The sequence below is a fragment of the Hyperolius riggenbachi genome, chromosome 4, assembly GCF_040937935.1.
Source record: "Hyperolius riggenbachi isolate aHypRig1 chromosome 4, aHypRig1.pri, whole genome shotgun sequence".
Taxonomy (NCBI): domain Eukaryota; kingdom Metazoa; phylum Chordata; class Amphibia; order Anura; family Hyperoliidae; genus Hyperolius; species Hyperolius riggenbachi.
In genome coordinates this window covers 51,198,323-51,219,564 of record NC_090649.1, presented here as the reverse complement: position 1 = coordinate 51,219,564, position 21,242 = coordinate 51,198,323, and the positions used below count along the sequence as shown (strand labels likewise).

The 21,242-nt window shown below is 45.6% G+C and overlaps 1 long non-coding RNA gene across 1 annotated transcript; it reads right to left on the bottom strand.

Moving 5' to 3' along the window:
• Positions 1 to 14,183: 14,183 nt before the first annotated feature.
• Positions 14,184 to 17,148, bottom strand: LOC137570355 (uncharacterized). Its single transcript, XR_011031007.1, has 2 exons — positions 16,900 to 17,148; positions 14,184 to 14,367 (listed from the first exon to the last, which is right to left on the bottom strand). It is a non-coding gene; the product is annotated as an uncharacterized lncRNA (long non-coding RNA).
• Between the last annotated feature and the right edge of the window lie 4,094 nt (positions 17,149 to 21,242).

The following is a 21,242-nucleotide window of genomic DNA, read 5'->3' as shown; positions in this document are numbered from 1 at the left end:
AACACATCAGCGAAGGAGCTATAAGGCTGAGGTAAACCTTGAGGGGTTAATTGAGTGGAACGAAGAGGGCATTTTGATATGCAGTGCTTCTGACAGTAGGTTGACCAAGACAGCAACTGACCAGAAGACCAATCAATCTGTGGAGAATGTAACCGTAACCAGGGAAGGCCCAATATAATCGAGCAAGAAGGCATTCTGATAAGGTAAAATCGTAATTTTTCACAATGTAAAACCCCAACGGTGCAGATTAATTCAGGAGTGATAGAGACAGGTTGACTATCTTGTAATGGGGAATCGTCGATTGCAGTGACTATGATACGTTTCTCAAGAGGAACCACCGGTATGCCTAATTTAAGTGCTAAATTATAATCCATAAAATTGGCTGCAGCGCCCGTATCAATAAAAGCCTGCAGTGCAATGTCTTGTTTGTCCCAAGAAATGGAAATGGGAAATAAGATTTTATCTTTTGGAGGTACGGAATTCTCGCCCAGGGTAGTACCCCCGACTAACCCTAGGCGGAGAAGTTTTCCGGCTTCTTGGAACAAACAGAGGCAATATGACCCTTGTCCCCACAATATAAGCACAGACCCTCTTTTCTCCTTCTCAATTTCTCTGTCTCGGATAATTTAGAGTGACCCAGCTGCATGGGCTCCTCAGTAGAAGAGGAAGTGGTAACACTTGTGGAAGGTTGTGAGCGCATGAAGGGTCGCTGCCTGGTAGACCTGTGAAAACGTACTCTGCGGTCTATTTTGATGGCAAGACTTATGGCCTCATCTAAAGTTCTAGGTTCAGGATGACTTAGCATTAATTCCGACACAGAATCAGACAACCCCGTTAGGAAGCGATCCAAAAGAGACTGCGCCTCCCACCTGGTAGAAAATGACCATTTGCGGAATTCCGCAGCATAGGTTTCCACTGAATTCTGACCCTGTTTGAGTCTTTTTAGTTTCCTCTCAGCTGTGGCGGAAGTATCTGGATCGTCATACACGACCGCCATGGCTTCGAAAAAAATTTCTACAGAGGTAAGAGCCTCATGACCCAAGGGTAGGCTATAGGCCCATGTCTGTGAGTCTCCTTGTAAAAGGGTTTTTATGAGCGTGACCCTTTGCAACTCAGAACCAGAGGAAATGGGACGCATTTGAAAATATGATTGACACCGATCCCGGAAATTACGGAAATCGGAGCGTTCTCCTGAAAACAATTTGGGTAACGGCATTTTGGGTTCAACCGGTAATACAGGAGCGGGATTAACTGGTGCTTGCAGGTTTTGCACAACCTCAGCTAGTCGGTTAAGCTGGACCTGCTGATCTTTAACGGTCTGGTTTAATTGAGCGACGACTGTCGTCAAAGTGTTAACCTGCTGGACCAGAGCATCAATTTTTTGGTCCGCTGTACTGTCACGATCTGTGACGATAGGTGGACGCAGAGAGTGTCTGATTACCGGTAATCTGCAGTATCACCGGCACACAGACGTATATCTGATTATGGGTGAGCTGCAGTCTCACCGACAATCCGATATATAAACTAACCCCTGCCCACTCAAGGTGTATAGTGATTGGTGCAACAGTAATAGGCACTACGCAGTGGCGAGACACACTGCTAGCGGCAACTTCCGTCCAGCGGCAAGGGCCCGCTGGAGGAGGATAGTGAAACAAGCAAAATTCGGCAACAGAGTATCAATAAAGCAAGGTACAGAATCAGGAGGCTAGGACGGAGTCTAATAACGAGCCGGGGTTCGGCAACAGGAGATCGGAATATCAAGGTACAGTATCACAGATCAGAGGCGAAAACGAGAGGTACAGCAAGGTCGGCAACAGGAGATCAGATTGGCAAAAGTACAAGAGGATTAGGCAAGAGCAAGGTCAAGAACGAGCAAAAAGGTCAAAGGCACAGATAAATCACAATGGTATGTTTCTTCCAGTACTTATATATTGGCAGTACCAATATATAAGTATACTGTGGATCCGAGAGCTAACACAGGTGTGATCGCTACAGCGGACACAGAATACTGACAGTCTGCTGCTTAAATGCAGACTGTCACTTCAGCAAACTCCACCCCCCCCGATGATGTCAGGAAGGAGGCGGCAACTGTCCCGGCAGCCTGCTCATGTGATTTTCCTCCTCAGGGCATAAAGGGCGTGACGCTCCGAGCGTGCGCGCGTTGCCCTGCCCTGCTGAGACATGCTCCTGGTGGTACGCTGAGCGGAGGAGGATGCCGCCGGGACAGACCGGAAGTTCGGGGTCCCGATGACGTCAGCCGTGAGCGCGGCGTTCGCACTACCGCTGGCGGTGGGGGTGAGTCCATGCCTGACACTAACTGATAAAGTTAAATGATGCAAGCTTTCTGGGATCTAGTCCCCTTCTTCAGGCATATTTCCAGATGTTAGCTGAAGTAAAACACTGATGCAGGTAAATAGTAAACACCTAGGTGTCAGTTGTGCTGGTTACTGTTTAGCAGTTAGATGGCAGGTGATCAGCAGGCTGGAGCCAGTGAGCTCATGCAAGCACACATGAAATACAGCATATCTCCAGAAACCTGCTAGATTTCATGTGTGCTTGCATGAGCTCAATGGCTCCAGCCTGCTGATCACCAGACATCTAACTGCTAAACAGTTACCAGCACAACTGCCATCTACGTGTTTACTATTTACCTGCGTTAGTGTTTTACTTCAGCTAACATCTGGAAATATGCCTGAAGAAGGGGACTAGATCCCAGAAAGCTTGCATTATTTAACTTTATCAGTCAGCCATTAAAAGGTATTACTTTTACAAGACTTTGTTCTTATTTTAAAAATGAGAACCTTCAAGTTTTCAACATTTTTAATGTTTTGTTTTTAAAAATTATTCATTTTTAAAAAATTATTGTTTTGAAATGTATCATTTTGAAAATTATAAGGTTAAGAAAAAGGGGGGTTTAGGGTTAGGCATCAGGAAAGGGGGTTTAGGGTTAGGCAGCAAGAAGGGGAAAGAGTTAGGGAATTTGAGCGGCAGCAGGGTGAGCCAAATGACGGTTCACCTTGTTGCCGCTCAAATTCCCAGCGGCGTAGCAATTTGGGAGGTGAAGCAATTTGGGGTTCAGCGATTGTCGGAGCCCTGAATTACCCTTGCGCAAGGTGCACACTATAGCATTAGTGCTATAGCGGTGCCCAGCTCAGGCGCTTGGGCCAAAACCATCTGCTTTGCTGGAGGAAGCCCCAGGTAAGTAAAAATCCTTTGATGCAAAACATCCCAGGTTTACTTTAACCACTTTGCATCCAGACCTTTTTTCCCACTTATTGACCAGAGCAGTTTTGACAGTTTAGCTATGTCCTAATTTAGGCTTCTTGCACACCAAGACGTTGTGTTAGGTGCCACGTTAAGGTCGCATAACGTGCACCTAACACAACGTATGGTGCTGCAAAAGCCGACGGTAGAGTGAGCCGCGTTCGGCGGCTCGATTCCTATAATGTCTCCCAGAGTGGCGCTGATTGGCCAGCGGGACCACGTGATGCGGAGCGAGACACTCCGCATCACGTGGTCCCGCCGGCCAATCAGCTGCCGCCAGTGCAGTGAATATTAAGTAGCCATGTGCGCGGCTACTGTAGCTGGCTCTCCCCGCCTCCTCTCCGCCCCCCACTGCGCATGTGCAAACAGTCTAACGCGGCTATAGCCGCTCCAACGCCGTAGCATGCTGCACTTTGCACCGAACGTGCAGCATTACATGTAACGCAACGTGGGCTGTGTGAACAGCCCACTTGTGTTACATTGCTGTGCGTTGGGGGAGCGTTACAGGCGCACTAACGTGCGCCTGTAACGTCTTGGTGTGTAAGCAGCCTGAATCAGAAATAACTTAATCCCTACTTAGGACACAGAAATTAAATATATATTGTTTTCTTCGAGACAAACTAGGCTTCCATTGTATGCCATTTTTTCCCTCGAACAATTTTGTTTTCTATGAATTTTACTGGGAAAACAAGGAAAAAAATAGAAAAAAACACATTATTTCTCAGTTTTACCAATTCCAGTTTAAAAATAAAAAGTGCTATTGTAGATAAAAAACACAAATTTTGTTTGGCTATTCTTACTGCTTATCACAAAACTTAGATTATGCTCTGGTCATAATTTATGGTTAAGAGTGTATTTTTCACTATGAAATGAGAAAATAAAAGTATTTTTAATGGTAAAAACCAATCTCATTAGCTCAGGAAACATATATTCCCATTCACCAATTAGTGCTGCATCATATAGTGCAAGGAATGTGCACAGGAGTAAGCCCAATCCTGCACAGCACTGCTTCTGCTACAAGACGTATATCTACTGACTCGTGGCTTAGATGAAGTCACAGAGGACGTAGATATACTGACTTGTGGATAAAGTGATTAAAAGGTATTTTATTAATAATTTGTGAAAATATTACCTAGGAGAAAACTTAGAAGAAAAAGACCCATATGCAATTCACTTTTTGTACTGAGCTTTCTCCTAGGTGATATTTTCACACCTAGTTATAAAATCCCCTTTAGGTCTGAAACTCTGACATAACATTCAATAAAAATGTGTTTTTCTACGTTTTATTATTCATACAGTTATCATATTTGCTTGTGTGCACAAGTAATATTTTCTATATACAAATTACAAGTTTCCAAAGTGTCGTCTTTTTTGGCCTTGAAAGCTGCCATTGCATTTTATTCCAACTGCTTTTTATTATATATTAAAATCTTCTAATGAGCTGTTCTGAACTGTGTGTGTCTGAAGCAGAGAAAGCTTCTCAGAAAGTGTTTTTACTTGCTACAGACAAATGTATCAACATTGGAATGTAAACAAAGATACTGTTATCTCCAGTTTGGATGCAGATTTGAAGATGAATAGCAGGACAAAATGCTGTGTTTAACCATTTCAGTGATGTTCTGCTAAATAAAATACATTCTGGGATAGTAGCTTTAAAGCTGTGAGGAATCTTTTAGAGCAAAGTAGAAATGCTGACTTTCAGACCACTTTAAGCCACCAGCAAGCAAAAAAAATACTCAAAATAATTTTGACAGTACTTTTTCACCAACTTTTTGGTACTTTTTTGATTACAAAATGCTCAAATGTTATTTTTAAAAAAAGCTGAAAAATGATCTCGTAGGTGAAAAAGTTAATTGCATATGAGTCCAAGTGAATGGAATAACGGCCCCAAGTTTTCTCTTAGATGATATATTCACACCTTGGGGACAGCACGGTGGCATAGTGGTTAGCGCTCTCGCCTTGGAAGCGCTGGGTCCCGGTTCAAATCACAGCCAGGTCAACATCTGCAATGAGTTTGTATGTTCTCTCTGTGTCTGCGTGGGTTTCCTCTGGGCACTCCAGTTTCCTCCCACATCTCAAAAACATACAGATAAGTTAATTGGCTTCTCCCAAAAAATTAGCCCTAGACTACAATACATGCACTACATGATACATACATATGACTATGGTAGGGACTAGATTGTGAGCCCCTCTGAGGGACAGTTAGTGACAATACAATATACTCTGTACAGCGCTGCGTAATATGTTGGCGCTATATAAATACTTAAATAAATACATTTAAAAAAATGCCTTTCCAGCCACCAGCAAGAAAGGCAATACTTCAAAATAATTTTCATAGTACTTTTTCACCAGCATCTGGGCACTTTTTCAATTGTGAAACCCTTAAAAGTTATTTTGAAGAGAAGATGAAAATGTTCTCTTAGGAGAAAATTCAGGAGAAAAAGTTAATTGCATACGGCCCCTTTTGTCTCCTAACAGCAAACTGCAGTTTCCTTCCGACATCCGATACTGTATATTCTTTCCTACTACATTATCCATCTGTGGGGTCTATTAAGTGGCCCTCAGGTTCCCTGCACTGCAACAAAGACTGATTATGGTGTGCAGAGCATATAGAATATTGATGTATAACTTTAGATAACGAATTTGCTTTACAAGCCTCCGAGTTAACTACTTGGTTTCCAGATGAACCGATGCAAGGCCTATTTCCACCAAGGTTTAAAAAAAATATTTATCTTGTAGAAATAGTAATGACGATAAAGAAAAAATCTCGGCGACTTTGATGTAGTGCGTCTGCTTTCCAGAAGGCAAGGATCAAGAAAACATTAAACACGGCATGAAAACAACTTTTGCCAAAAGCACTTTCGTGCTGGAGATAAGGAGAGGCTTCTCATGGCTGTCGGACAGGGGGGCTCCCAGTTACTGGCGGTCAGGAAACGCAGTGCAGCGGGCGCGCCGCTCTTCCCTCCAGGATTATGTTTATACGCAGAGAGAGGCGGACAGAGGAATCCGACAGCCCAGGCAGCGACCTACCTCCCCAGAGATTAAAAGGAACTGTGGTTGATGGTTGCCAAGTTAGTGCGGACTCCGCTTAGGCCCTGCATGGTTATCGTCAGGAGTTAAACCAGAGACAGGAATGAAGGGGAGGGTATTTTTAGAAAGCCTGTATTAATTTGCTGTATTAACTGTTCGAGACGTTCTTTGGGTCAGCCACAGTTTAAGTTTTATATTTAATGGTGTACGAGTTTAACTCTGCGTCGCCATCCAAGTCTGGGCTGCCTCTTCGAGAGTATCATCTCTGCTCCAAAGAATGACCTCTTATCTCTTTGGCGCGTTGCCTATTGGGATCATAGCTGCAGTCCACTAAAAGGTCACCACCGCCCAAGTATATTAAAGTGTATTAACTGGACTTGAGTTACTGTGACAACTCGGGGCTGGGGTTAGGGCAAGGACACGCAGACCTCGGCCTAGGGGGGCTGCTGCCCAAGGGGTCATCTGGACATGGATAAGGGGTTACGGCCTATGGAAGTAGAGTCTTCATATGGAAAAAAGAGGCTGCAAATGGGAATAAACCATAGAATTGGGGAGTGACTGCCCAAAAAACATTACATGATAGAAAAAGGCTGCTATACATGGAAGGGGTTCTGCAAGAAAGTCGGTTTAGGGGAGAGAAAACGATTCAAATTCAGTTTCAAGAACATCACTACCAGCAATGGCTTAAGAATGGATTTGGATATAACTGAGTGTGTTTAAAGGAACATTGAAATGAGAGGAATATGGAGGCTGCCATATTGATTACTTTTTAAACAAGACCAGTTGCCTGGCAACCCTGCTGATCATTCCGGCATGAGTGTCTGGACCACACACCTGAAACAAGCATGCAGCTAATCCAGTCTGACGTCCATCAGAAACATCTGATCTGCATGCTTGTTCAGGGTCTATGGCTGAAAGTATTAGAGGCAGGGGATCACCAAGACAGCCAGGCAACTAGCATTGTTTAAAAGTAAATGAATATGGCAGCCTCCATATCCCACTCACATTACTATTTTGATTATTATTTGAAATAATGGTAATAAAATTATAATAATGTTACTTTGGGCCTGATGCAGAAATCAATACCAGGTGAAGAAATTATTATTATGTATTGCTTTTTATACCTGAATGAAGCAAAAAAACATCAGAGACTATCCTAACGTGTGATTATCTGAGATCTTGCAGGAGGTGGGTGGTCTCCATGGTGCTGAAAGGATACGTTTGACACTCAAGACTAGATGGGCAATGAGATGCTATTCAATTAGCCTTGAATGCAAACTTAAAGCAATACTAAAGTGAGCTGAAAACATGAGCTAGCTGCTCCCTCATGGAGAGGGGGGGGAGGCTCTGGAACCCAGAGCGCCTTCTCGATCTTTGCTATGTCGCCTTGTTACACCGCTGTCCTGCATTGAATTTCCACACCTTCAGGACTCCTGGGAGGGCTTTGGAAGTGCTCACATCCTGAGCGATTGTGATAACAGGCGCATCAACCCTCAAAAGATGAATTTGTGGCAAAAAAAATACAAGATACAGATCATTTAGGTGTGATAAGTAGTGATAAAGTTATTGGAATGAATGGGAGAAGCGCTGACAAGGATAAAATTGCTTCTGTCCTTAAAGGGAACCAGAGACGAAGCACCCTCATTTATTTTACCATATATATCAGTGGGAACATTAGAGAAAACACCTACCCTGCTCTTGGTTTTATCCTTCCCTGCTCAGCCTGCTTGTTATCAGCCCTGATAAAATCCCTGACTGAGCATTCAGTCTGGCTTTGCTCAGGAATCATTATAGCTGAGTCATTATAGCAGAGCCAGAAGGGGGCAGGCTTGGGCTTAAAAACACATCAGAGAAGACAGGCTCACCTATAATGATTGCAGAGCAAAGCCTTACTGAATGCTCAGTCGGGGATTTTATCAGGGCTGTTTAGAAGCAAGCTGAGCAGTGAAGAATGAAACAGAGAGCAGGGGTTGATGCGCCTGTCTTCACAATCACTCAGGATGTGAGCACTTCCAAAGCCCTCCCAGGAGTCCTGAAGGTGTGGAAATTCAACGCAGGACAGCGGTGAGCGGTGTAACAAGGCGACATAGCAAAGACCGGGAAGGCACTCTGGGTTCCAGAGCCCCCCCTGCTCCATAGGGGAGCAGCTAACTCGTTCCACTGATGAGATCTCCCCTCACTCAGGGGCACCTCTAGCTACTTAATACTGAAGTTCCTCTAGCTACCTAATACTTGGGGGCACCTCTAGCTACTTAATAGAGTACTTCTGGCTACCTAATACTAAGGGGCACCTGTAGCTACCTATGACAGGCAAGGGAAGTAAGGGAGAAGTGACAGCTGGGACAGCCAGTACACTTGTGGTGCAGTTCGGTGTGGGTTTGTAAGTCCATGGAGGGCAGAGTCTAAGGTGCCAGGACATCTGTGCCTATAGGCTCCTGTGAGGTAAATCTGAGCCTGACTACAAGGAAAGGCTGCCGCATGCTGATAGACTGCAGTAGAGAAGAGGAGGGAACCCAGCGACGGACCAGGTTATTGAGCTCCGCTGCAGCTGCTCTACAGTACATATATTTAGATAGGGAGGAGTGGCGGGAAAAATCAGGGGGCGGGGAAAGGATAATGGTTTCCCTTCTGCTGGGGGGAGGCGGGGCAGCACATAGGTGAGCCCTGTCCCTTTTCTTTTACCCAGTGGTGCATGGTTGAAAAAAAAAAAATGATAACTCACTTGGGACAAGATTGCCTTGAGATATTTTTAGCACAGGAATAGTGTGTATTAAGAGCAGGGATGCTCATCCGGATTCCGGATATCCGGGTAACCCGGATATCCGAACTTTTTATGCTATCCAATTCGGATTCGGATTCCGGATTTTGAAAAAAATCCAGATAGCTTTCTGCGGACGCATAACATGGATATCCGCAGATATTGTATATATCCGGATCCGAAACCGATTAAAAAATAAAATATCTCTCCCTCCTCCTCATCCTCCTCCTGCCACCTCCGGTTTTCAATCCGGATATCCGAATCCGACCGGATATTGGGTTCGGATATCCGATTCTACTCGAATACCCAAAAAGTTCGGATTTGGATATCCGATTTGGATCCGGATATCTGGGTATCCGGATCCGAATCTATTCGGATTTTAAAAATTGGTATCCGAGCAACCCTGATTAAGAGGTCGATTCACAACACTTACATCATAAGCCTTCTTACATATCTCTTAACTTATTTATAAGACATAATCTTCAAAACTTTAGAAGCAGCAAACTCAAATCAAAAAAGTCCCTGATTCACTTAATTCATTTTTGTATTTTTTAATTGCTGTCTGTATCCTAAACTGGGAAAAATTCCAGCACTTCCTGTTCTGACAGGAAGTGGAGAAATCCTGCCTGTGGGAACTCAAAGACAGCAGAAATTAAAAAATTAAAATCTTCTGCTGGGCTTCTCCTAATGATGTGACATATGGGACAGCATGGTGGCATGGTGGCGTAGTGGTTAGCTCTCTCGCCTTGCAGCACTGGGTCCCTGGTTCGAATCCCAGCCAGGGCACTATCTGCTAAGAGATTGTATGTTCTCTCCGTGTCTGCGTGGGTTTCCTCCAGGCACTCCGGTTTCCTCCCACATTCCAAAAACATACAGATAAGTTAATTGGCTCCCCCTAAAATTGGCCCTAGACTACAGTACTTACACTACATAATATAGACATATGGCAATGGTAGGGATTAGATTGTGAGCTCCTTTGAGAGACAGTTAGCAACAAGACAATATATATATATATATATACACTGTACAGCCCTGCGTAATATGTTGGCGCTATATAAATACTAAATAATAATAATTATATATATATATATATATATATAAAACACAATATCATGCAGCAAAGGCCCTATTTGACGTGGGAAAGGGTATATATATCTCTTTTTAAAAAAGTACAGTGCTTGAAGTATGGACTTAATGGAGTTCTTATTTAAAAGATATATGTCTATAAGGGTTAGGTATCAGGCACCTCTTTCCACTGTATGGGCAGCGGGCCAGCTCAGATCTCCGGAGTGAAAACAGCTTCCCCCAGAACTGCTTCTAGTCGGAGCAATTAAAAAAGACAAATTAAGCGCTGTAATCTGGCCATCTGCCCCCCACTATTGGAGGAGGAGGCAGAGGAGGCGTGCGCTAAGCGGAGTGACTAGGAACCTCGCTGCTTCAAGGTCTCACCAAAATGAGAATGAAAAGAGTCCATGTAATTTAGTCCTGTGAAAAGGAAAGTTTTTATTATACATATTTTTTTAAGTTTTAAAGTACGCCTGTAACTTTTTTAAAGAAAAAAAGTTAAATATTTACGTCAGTAGGAGGAAGCCCCCAGATGCTCCAGATGCTTTCCTGAGCCTCCGTGACCCCTCTGCTGGTGGCCAGGATCCTCTTCATCCTTGCAGCCATGACCCCATGAATCAGGAAACTTGAGCACCTGAGGCTAATGGACTACTGGAATCCCAGTGACATACTTCCTGCCCAGCAGGAAGTACATCACTGGGTGAGGTGTAAGCGAGGGATGTGCGAGGGGGCTGCACTATGCATATGACCCTTATGGCGCACTCTGCCGCAGGGTCATATGACTGACATTTTGTGGGTTGTGGTGCAATACGACAGGGGCAGGGCATCGCACTGCAAATGTACCAGCCAAGTGTAAAACCGGACTTAAGCTCTTTGCAATTGAAAGAGTATGAAAAGGTTTATGAGAAAGTACTATCAAAATTATTTTGAGTATTTTCTCACTTGCTGGCAATTTAATACAGGCATTTTATTGACAAAGCTTTTTCACCTGTTTTCCTCTGTTTTCATCTTATCTATGTTACACTTTAAAGCTTCCAAAGAACAAAAATATAATATAATTAAGGTAAGAAAAGTAATATTGAAATTAAGTTAATCAGGAACAACTTACTTGGAGTGATTAATGTATATACTTGCATATAAGCCTAATTTTTCAGCATAAAAAATGTACTGAAAAGTTACCCCCTCGGCTTATATGCGAGTCAGTGGAGCAGAACGGATGGTGGAGCAGGTTTTGTTAATGGCAGAGGAGCGTAAGGATCGTGCACTAGTGTTCCTGCTCTTGCCAGCTGGCTCCCTGCTGTGTCCGTGCCTCACATCCCTTGCAACATGGTGTGCAGAGTGTGCTGCTCAAGACTACCTGTGTCCCCGGCTTGTGAAGTGGAGCATGCAAGTAATGTATCAGCGGTGCAATGATCGGGGATTCTTTCTGCTGTGTCTCATATCTATGGCGTCATCTAGTGGCTTCTTGAGACACAGCTGTATTGATCCTGGGGAACATCTGGCTATGGGGGGGGTGACTTGTACTGGGGAAACATCTGGCTACTGTGGAGGGAGCTATATTGGAGAGGGGGCTTATATGTGAATCAATCACTTTTCCTGGTTTCTGAGGGAAAAGTCGGTACCTCGGCTTATACACAGGTCGACTTATATGCGAGTATTTTGCTTGTAAATCTGCAGAAAGGTTATTTTTATTACTTAGGTGATAAATAAGTCATGTATGAGAAGTTTTGTGAATAGAGCCCTTGTGAAAATATCACCTGGGAGAAAACTCAGGAGAAAAAGATAATTGCATATGGTCCCATCTCTTTTAACTAACAAATCAGCTCTCTGTTTATCAGTTTATCTCATGATTTATCTCTTTACAGTTGAGGTGAAAAATGAGTAAGGTGAGATAAGTCACAAGATAAGCTTTGTGCCTGAGCCGCAATGTCAAAGACATCAGAGACCGGTAGTCAGCTGTAAAAAATGCCTGTTTGGTTCTTGTTTTCCGCCAAAGCGGGCAACACCAGCTATCAGAGTTAAGGGGGTACTTGTTTTGCAGAGAATTAAATGGTGTAACTTTTGTCAAGTAATTATTCCAATGTAACTTTTTTAACATTTGTTTAGTCACATTACCTTTATCTTTTTACAGCAAAGGACCCCTTTGCCCCCCCCCCCCCTCCCACGTGCAGGATAAAATACTCCCTGACGTCCTGTAGCTCCTACCGGGCTCCTTGCAGCTTTCCAGCATCCTCGATGTATGGCTCCCGCTGTGCCACCTGACCTTTGTTGGGTCAGGTGACACTCCTGGAGGTGTGCACAAATGCCACTAAGAGCTGCAGGAAGGCTAGAAGACATCGTTAGAAGCTTGGTAAGTATTTTATGGCCGGCAACCCCCCCCCCCCCCAAAAAAAAAAAAACTGTCCACGTTTTCCCCACTGGCGTGGCGGTTAGTTGAGACTTCCGGTTGTCTGTGAGGATAACTTGGACTTTGCTGTACATCTTTACCACAAGTCATAGAAGAGATTTTTTTTTTTTTAAAGCAGTCTAGTTCGCTAGAGGGTTCCTGGATATTGTTCGGGTCTTGTAATACAAGCCCTGGTAGATCTGGTTCTCCATAAGTAATACAAGAACAGCCGGTATTGGGGAGGATTGTGGTGTTATTTACATTGGACACCTCTGTTCCTCTTCACTCTGCAAAGGGAATACAGGGAACACAGAGTCCCATGCCCTTGAAAATGTGTTTGTCTGAAGTTTAGTGTGAAATTCCTTTCTCCTGCCTCCACCGTGGCCTTGTACACCGCGCCTGAACGCTTCCAACCAGATGAAAACAAGAGGATGAGACGCTGAGGGGAAGGAATGGCTGCAAAATATCTGAATGAAAGGATAAACACACATGAAGGTCAAGAGCAAAACTTGTCTGAAGAACAAAACGTGTCGGTTGTAGCAGAAACAGCCTTACAATGACAAGTCTGTGCCAGTGGCCTGAGATGTCCATACGTCATACCTGGGTTCACCATATGCATATTAACCTCCTTGGTGGTATTCCTTTATACAACAATTAGCGGTAACCCTGAGCTACACTCCTGGATGCCGCTAGGAGGGATGGATGCAGGGATCACAGTGGAGCTCTAGCGTCACTCACCACTCCGGGATCCAGCAACGGCAGCAGCTTGTCTTCTCCTGTCCTTCCTATGGCTGCATGTCTATGTCGAGGTCGCCGTCTGTCACATGACAGCAGAGGGCAATCTCAGCAGAGATGCAGCAACCCCTGCAGGATAGGAGGAAGACATGACTGATTCCCATATAGGCTATTGCGGCATTCTGTTGCTATGGAGGGAGGATGCCACAGTGCACTATACTTGTTTTATGACCCTTGCAAGATGGGCTCCAAGGCTGTGAGGGCCCATGAGGCGGGGTGAGGCGTGTTCCTCAGGTGGCAAAGTCGTGTGGGTGGGGGCACCCACCTGGCCGTGGATGGGGTGAGGGGTTGCCAAGCTGTAGGGGGTAGCAGGCAGGAAGGGGGGCAGTGGGCACAGTGGCGGGGAGGGGGTACGACCGCCCCTCACTTACCTGGGTTCTTCCGATTTGTGCTCCCCCCCCCAGCTATTAACTCACCAGCGTAGTATGATCAGGACCACTGTACTGTAAATGGACGGCATTGCAGGAAGTGATGAGAGTGGAACGCATGCTGGAAAGCAGAAGAGGTGAGTCATCCTCGCCCACTACCTGATCACACTATGCTGCACAGATCGGGGCACCCAGGTAAGGTGCTGTGCCCGCTGCCCCCCTTCCTGCTTGCTACCTATTCTGGAGGGTTATTATACTAAGAGGGATGGAGGGGCGGCATCTTACAAGTTTGCCTCAGGCGGCAAAAAGTCTAGAACCGGCCGTGTGTGAGGGTCACCAGGGGGAGTCAAGGGAAAGGGTGTGACCATTGGTGGGCCTCATCAACGTCTTGCTGGGGGGACCCATGATTTGTAGTTATGCCCCTGCCAACACCTACCTTATTTTGAAACGTTTTTTACTTATTTTATAGCTTTTGGGTGCCTCCAGTCAGCAGTTTCCTTGTATTCAGCATAGGAGGTTCTACACAGGTTTTTGCTTTATTTTCAATTAGAAATTGTGAACCGTTCTTTAGACTTGTAGGATCCCTTTGCTTATTTCTGCGTTATCTCTTGTGTGGACTCGTCCTCTCCACAAGCCCCCGCCATGCAGGCGGCCATTCCTGTTTGCTCACGGCTCCCTGGAACGGTGACATCATATGTTTTCTGTGAAACAGACGGAACAATAACAGAACCAAAACAAACAATAGCTAATGCAGACAGGAAACTTTCATTTACTACCCACCAGAAGTGTGGCTCAGATCACTCTGTCATCTCTCTGGAATTAAAGAACAGAGACCGCGTAATGAGTGGAGAAGCAGTTTCCAGCCGGGTCAGAAAACCCCTCTTCCTATCTTCTATTCGTCATCCCGTCGGGCGATTAACGTAAAACTCAATTTCTGTAAAGGGGGTCACCACTTCCTGTTGCTTCCTCTATGATACCTAAAAGGCCGTACTCACTGGAAGATGGATTGGGAACCCACAGCGACGTGACGATCGAGCATTTCGCAATCCATCTTCCTATTCGCAGGAACACGCAATGGCACACAACGAGCGCAAACGACTGCACGACCTGTAGTTAACTCATTAAGTTGGGCTGCTTAACTAGCTGACATTCCAAGGATTTTACCCCTTAAAGGACTTACGAGGCCTGTTTTGTAAAAAAAACATAAAAAAAGTTAGATACCTGTGTCTGTTTGTAAGGCACGGAGGACGCCGTCCGCGCCCTCCGTGCCGTTCCGCCGGGTCCCCGCTGCACAATATCCCTCCGAACGTCCCCCGACCGCGCGGCCCGGGTCGGGCTCTCCAGCCTGTACAAAGATGGTGGCCGGAGGTGGCCGCGGCTGCGCAGTACGCATAGCCGCGAGTGCGGCTGCGCAGCTCCAAGGCCAACCCCCTGATCCACATAACTGTAGCGTGGATCGGGGGGTTGGCCTTAGAGCTGCGCAGCCGCACTCGCGGCTATGCGTACTGCGCAGCCGTGGCCACCTCCGGCCGCCATCTTTGTACAGGCTGGAGAGCCCAACCCGGGCCGCGCGGTCGAGGGACGTTCGGGGGGATATTGTGCAGCGGGGACCCGACGGAACGGCACGGAGGGCGCGGACGGCGTCCTCCGTGCCATACAAACAGACACAGGTATCTAACTTTTTTTATGGTTTTTTTTCACAAAACAGGCCTCGTAAGTCCTTTAAGGTTTCTGACTAGGGATGCTCGTTTGGATTCCGCGGAAATGCAATCTCCTCATTTCCAATCGAAAATCGGTAATGCAATTGCGGTAGGCAGATTTTCACGTAAATCATGGAAAGACTTTAACATTGATTTTCTAAAAAAAAAACTACAAGGTCTTTTTGAAAGATTTTTTTCTCTTTTTCCCACTTTTCTGCTTAACATACCCTGAAAATGTGGTGTTTCTGGCTCCTATGGGGGCTTTGCTATTAACCACTAAAGTTGGCAGCCATTGACTGTAATGTAAAATGCGGAAAATCCGCATTACCGATATGCGTTATGACGTTGACTTTAGAAGTTGATAGCAAAAGCCCCCATAGGTGCCAGAAACACCAAATTGTCAGAGTATGTTAAGAAAAAGAGTGGAGACAAGAGGGAAATGTTAAAGTCGGTCTAAATTTCTGCGACAATCCGGAATGCGGAGATCTGTAGCGGAAAGCAGAATCGGTAGCTGTAGCAGTAATTGGCAATGGCGGAAGCAGAAATTGGCATTTCCGACCATCCCTATGGAATCCTGACATTTTTGATACTTTAGCTGTGTGGAAATCTGTGTGGAAAATCGTTTATTTTCACTACAGAAGAACAATGGAAGCTAGCATATCTCTGGTCTCATCAGCAAAGGCAAGAATCTCCCTGTGCTTGTGTCTTCCCTCAGTCCCTTTCCTTTTCTGCTGAAGTTGTTGCCAGGGTGATGTGTCCATCAGCAGAGGGAGGGAAGGAAGGGGACAGAGTGAAGATACTGGCACAGGTAGATTCTTGCCTTTGCTGATGATTAAACATAAGCAAGCTTCTACTGCTCTCTGCAGTGAAAATAGATTATTTTTACACTGGAAATGCTAAGGGTAGTTACTGGAACTTTAGTTGTGAGAGTATAAACCCACTTTGAAGAGGAACTGAAGTGAAAATAAGATAATTAATAAAATTTCTAGTTTTTTATAATAATCACTTATAGATTATTTAGTCAGCGTTTGCCCATTGTAAAATATTTCCTCTCCCTGATTTACATTCTGAAATTTATCACAGGTGGTGACACCTTTAATCCTGCCAGGTGATCTGCACGGAATGTTCGTTACTGAGCGTTTTATGCACAGAGGGAGATACTGTTAGCTTGGCAGTTGGAAAAAAACATTATTTCCCACAAAGCACCAAGGTTCACAGACAGCAAACTGTCAGCAGCACCATGGTCATGACATCACACTGTGAGAGGTGTTCCACAATATCAGCCATACAGAGCCCCCTGATGATTATTTTGAGAAAAGGTAAAGATTTCTCTTGGGAAAGGGGGTATCAGCTACTGATTGGGATGAAGTTCAATTCTTGGTCACGGTTTCTCTTTTAAGGTAACCCTTATTCGTTTATGCATCAGCACTGTACACACAGTTCACATGACACAGATATACATGACTCAGCTACATGTGTGCCATTTGTGAGCGTGCTCTGATAATACATTGAGCTGTCATTTGTACTACGTACCTAAAAAAGTTCCTCTTTAAGGTCACATGAACAAACATTTTAAAACATGTAGCTGCTGCTCATCAGGATTCTGGATATCCTGGTAGACCCGGATATCCAAACTTTTTAGGCCTATCCGACCGGATCCGGATTCCGGATAGCTGGGCCCAAATCCGGATAACTATCTGCGGATAGTTGGGCGCATACTGCGGATATCTGCAGATAAATTTGCGGGTATCCGGATCCAAAATTACTGTAACTAAGGTGGTGATGTCCTGTCCTGGAGCCAATCAGAGGGCTCCCAGCAGAAGCCCTAGCAACCAATCACAGAAGGGAACCCTGGCCCGGCACCACCTGATCTCACTGAGCCAATCAGAGGCCTCCCAGCCTAAGCCCTGGCACCCAATCACAGAAAGGAACACTGGATAGCCCCTTTGTATAATAAGGAGGGCTGCCATGATGAGACAGATCGTCCTGGCTTGCTGAATGCTTCCTGAGAGACATGCTCCAGTGCTGGTGCCTTATAAAGGGCTGCCTGTACACAGTTATAAACCTAAAGCTGTTCATTGATTAACCCCTTCACTACTATCACTACTCTATAAATCGTTAATTTGCTTGATTGATGTCTCATAGTGTGACAGCTAGAGACTGTGCTGCAGTGCTGCTGGGCCAAGGGCCACAGTGATAAGCTGTTCAGTGATTAACCCCTTCACTATCACTACACTATAGTTAAATCGTTCATTAACTTAATTGATGTCATAGTGTGACATTTAGAGTGTGTGCTGCAGTGCTGCTGCAGCTGCTATGTGTCTGCGTGTGCGCTGTGCCCACACCAGGCCAGCTGCTGCCTGCCATGTGCAAACACGTGCAAAGTGCCACGTGCAACGTGCCAAGTGCAATGTGCAAAATGCCACTAGCAAACACGTGCAAAGTGCCAAGTGCCACGTGCAAACACGTTCAAAGTGCAAAGTGCAAAGTGCCACGTGCAAAGTGCCAAGTGCAAACACATGCAAAGTGCCACGTGCAAACACATGCAAAGTGCGAAGTGCTAAGTGCCACGTGCAAAGTGCAAAGTGCCACGTGCAAAGTGCCACGTGCAAAGTGCTACGTGCAAAGTGCCAAGTGCTACGTGCAAATTGCCAAGTGCCACGTGCAAAGTGCCACGTGGCACTTTGCACGTGGCACTTTTCATGTGGCACTTTGCACAGTGCACTTTGCACGTGGCACTTCGCACTTTGCACGTGTTTGCACATGGCACTTTGCACGTGTCTGCACTTGGCACTTTGTACGTGGCACTTCGCACTCTGCACGTGGCACTTCGCACTATGCACGTGGCACTTTGCACGTGTTTGCACGTGGCACTTTGCACTTCGCACGTGTCTGCACTTGGCACTTTGCACTTCGCACTTTGCACGTGGCACTTCGCACTTGGCACTTTGCACGTGCTTGCACGTGGCACTTTGCACTTTGCATTTTGGCTTTGGACACAATGTGGGCTGCACGACCGCTGTCTGGAACCTAGGCCTGATGTTAATTGACAGCCATTTTTTTTGTGGGGGGGGGGGAATTAAGTCCCCAGATCATCAATTAGTGTTCCCCTTTGCAAAATAATGATGATACATGCCTCATTGACCCTAAAAACCCTTTTTAAAGCAATTTAAAGGGCACTTCCGTTTTTTTCTATCCAGATATCCGAATCCGGCCGGATACCCCGGATACTGGGGTTGGACATCCAACCCGGATTCGGTTTGGGAAATGTTTGATCCAGATATCCGACCCGGATCGGATAGAGGGGTATCCGGATCCGAATTAGTTCCAGATAGTGAAAAATGGTATCCGAGCAGCACAACAAAGAATAACATATCTGGGTACTCCTCTTACTGAACTATTAGATGGTTGAGCTGGAACCCTCCCTGTTACTGGCGTTGCAAAATTATCCCTTCTTAAAGAGAAACTGACCTAGAATTGAACTTCATCCCAATCAGTAGCCAATACCCCCTTTCCCATGAGAAATCTATGCCTTTTCACAAATGGATCATCAGGGGGGTCTGTATGGCTGATATTGTGGTGAAACCCCTCCCACAGTGTGATGTCAGGACCATGGTCCTGACAGTTTCCTGTCTGTGAACCTCATTGCGTTGTAAGAAATAACAGCTGTTTACAGCTGGGTCCAACGGCCAAAAAAGCAAGTAGCATCAACTTCCACTGACATCACCTGCCAGCGGTACAAATGTCACCTTGTGGTAAATGTCCGAATATAAATGAGGGAGAGGAAAGCTTGTACGATGGGAAAACACTGACTAAATCATTTATACATAATTATTATATAAATCAAGCACTTCTTTTATTACATTATGTTCACTGGAGTTCCTCTTTAAGCCTAAATATATTTTAGTGGTCAACAAAAGTGACGTGACTGCGAGTCCGCTGGAGGTTAACAAGTTTAGCTGCTAGTTAATAATCATTACTCTCATCTATGGCTTCTACCAGCTTCCCCACCCCCCATTTATTCCTTGTGAGAACTTTGATAAGGAGTCTCCCACCAGTTCCCCCCTCGATGTGAGTGAAGTATGCGAGTTAGTGGGATACACAAGCAGTTGGGAGCCAGGCATTACATCAACATTTCAGCTGATAAGGGGATGCACAATGGAGTGTTAGACTAATAGAAAAACATGCTGTGGATAAGGCAGGCTCCTGATAGTGCGGCCTGATGTGAAATCCCATTGTCTCTCCTTCTCTCCATACACTCACCCAATGACAGAGAATTCCAGCGGCGGCAGGCAAGCCAGGGGTCAGCGGCTGCACCCCCTCCTGCCCCCCACCAAAGAGCTTTTACAGGACGCTGATTGTATAAATGGCTGAATAATGAGCGCCGATAACGCGACGCTGCAAAACTTTCCATGCAAAATTAAATTAATTAGAGACGGATTCATTACAAGTCTTTACAAATCTCCCCCCCCAGGGCTAAATCGCCAGGTCCCATTTTTACAAACACCCGAATTACGAATGACCTACCAATACGAAAGGACTGGAAAATGCAAACATTTTTTAAAAAGACCTTCTAGTTTTTGATAAAATTGATTCTTAAAAAATTCTAAGAAAAAATGTTTTTTAGCCTCATGCCTCTGCTTTAAGACCACGGCCGTCCGTGACCTTGGCTCAAAGCAATCACGTGTTCAGGAGCCAATGAAATTGGCTCCTACCCAATATACTGAAGCTCTGCTGTCAGCAGGCACTGCAATGCGGACAGCGGCGGGAACGTCAACAGCAAGCGTCATCCGTGGCGGAGATTGAAAGCTACACCCTGGCAGGAATAAAAGCTCCTAAACATGGCTTAGATTTCAATCACCGTGGGCCGGAAGTGGTTAAACTTGGTAAAATTACACTTTGATGCAGGACACTATACTATACAGTAATTTTCGAGTTCTGTATACGCATTATATACATTTAAAAGCAAACCTGTGATGCAGGGATGGGACCCTCCTCAAGTTTGCATCTGCACTACTGTCTGTGAAACAACTTGGCTGCACTGCATAAGAGAAATTAGCACATTACAGTCGTCCCTAGGACGGAAAGAGGCATAAAGGAGGCAGAAAGAAGGACTAAGGGGGCAGGAGGCAGAACCCTAAGACCTCCCTCTACCGCTGCTTAACCCTAAGACCTCCCTCTACCGATGCCTAACTCTAAAACCTCCCTCTACCAATGCCTAATCCTAATGCTGGGGATACACGGTACTGTTTCTGTACCGTGTATCGACCAGCTGATCCGGCCAGCTGATAATATTCAGCTGGCCTGATTAAGCCACTCGACCCCCGCCCGCTCGATCCCCACCGGCGGATAATGGCAGGGAATCTAGCGCTGATAAGAAAGCGCTGGCAGGGACGAGCGGTAAACGATCCACGCGCACACGCGGAGACGCTGCTGGGGTCAATCCGGCGGCTAATCGCAGCCGGATCGACCCGTGTATTCCCAGCATTGGACCTCTTTCTACCGATGTCTAACCCTAAGACCTCCCTCTACTGATGCCTAACCCTAAGACCTCCCTCTACCGATGTCTAACCCTAAGACCTCCCTCTACTGATGCCTAACTAAGACCTCCCTCTACCGATGTCTAACCCTAAGACCTCCCTCTACCGATGCCTAACCCTAAGACCTTCCTCTACCGATGCCTAACCCTAAGACCTCCCTCTACCGATGCCTAACCCTAAGACCTCCCTCTACCGATGTCTAACCCTAAGACCTCCCTCTACCGATGTCTAACCCTAAGACCTCCCTCTACCGATGTCTAACCCTAAGACCTCTCTCTACCGATGCCTAACCCTAAGACCTCCCTCTACTGATGCCTAACCCTAAGACCTCCCTCT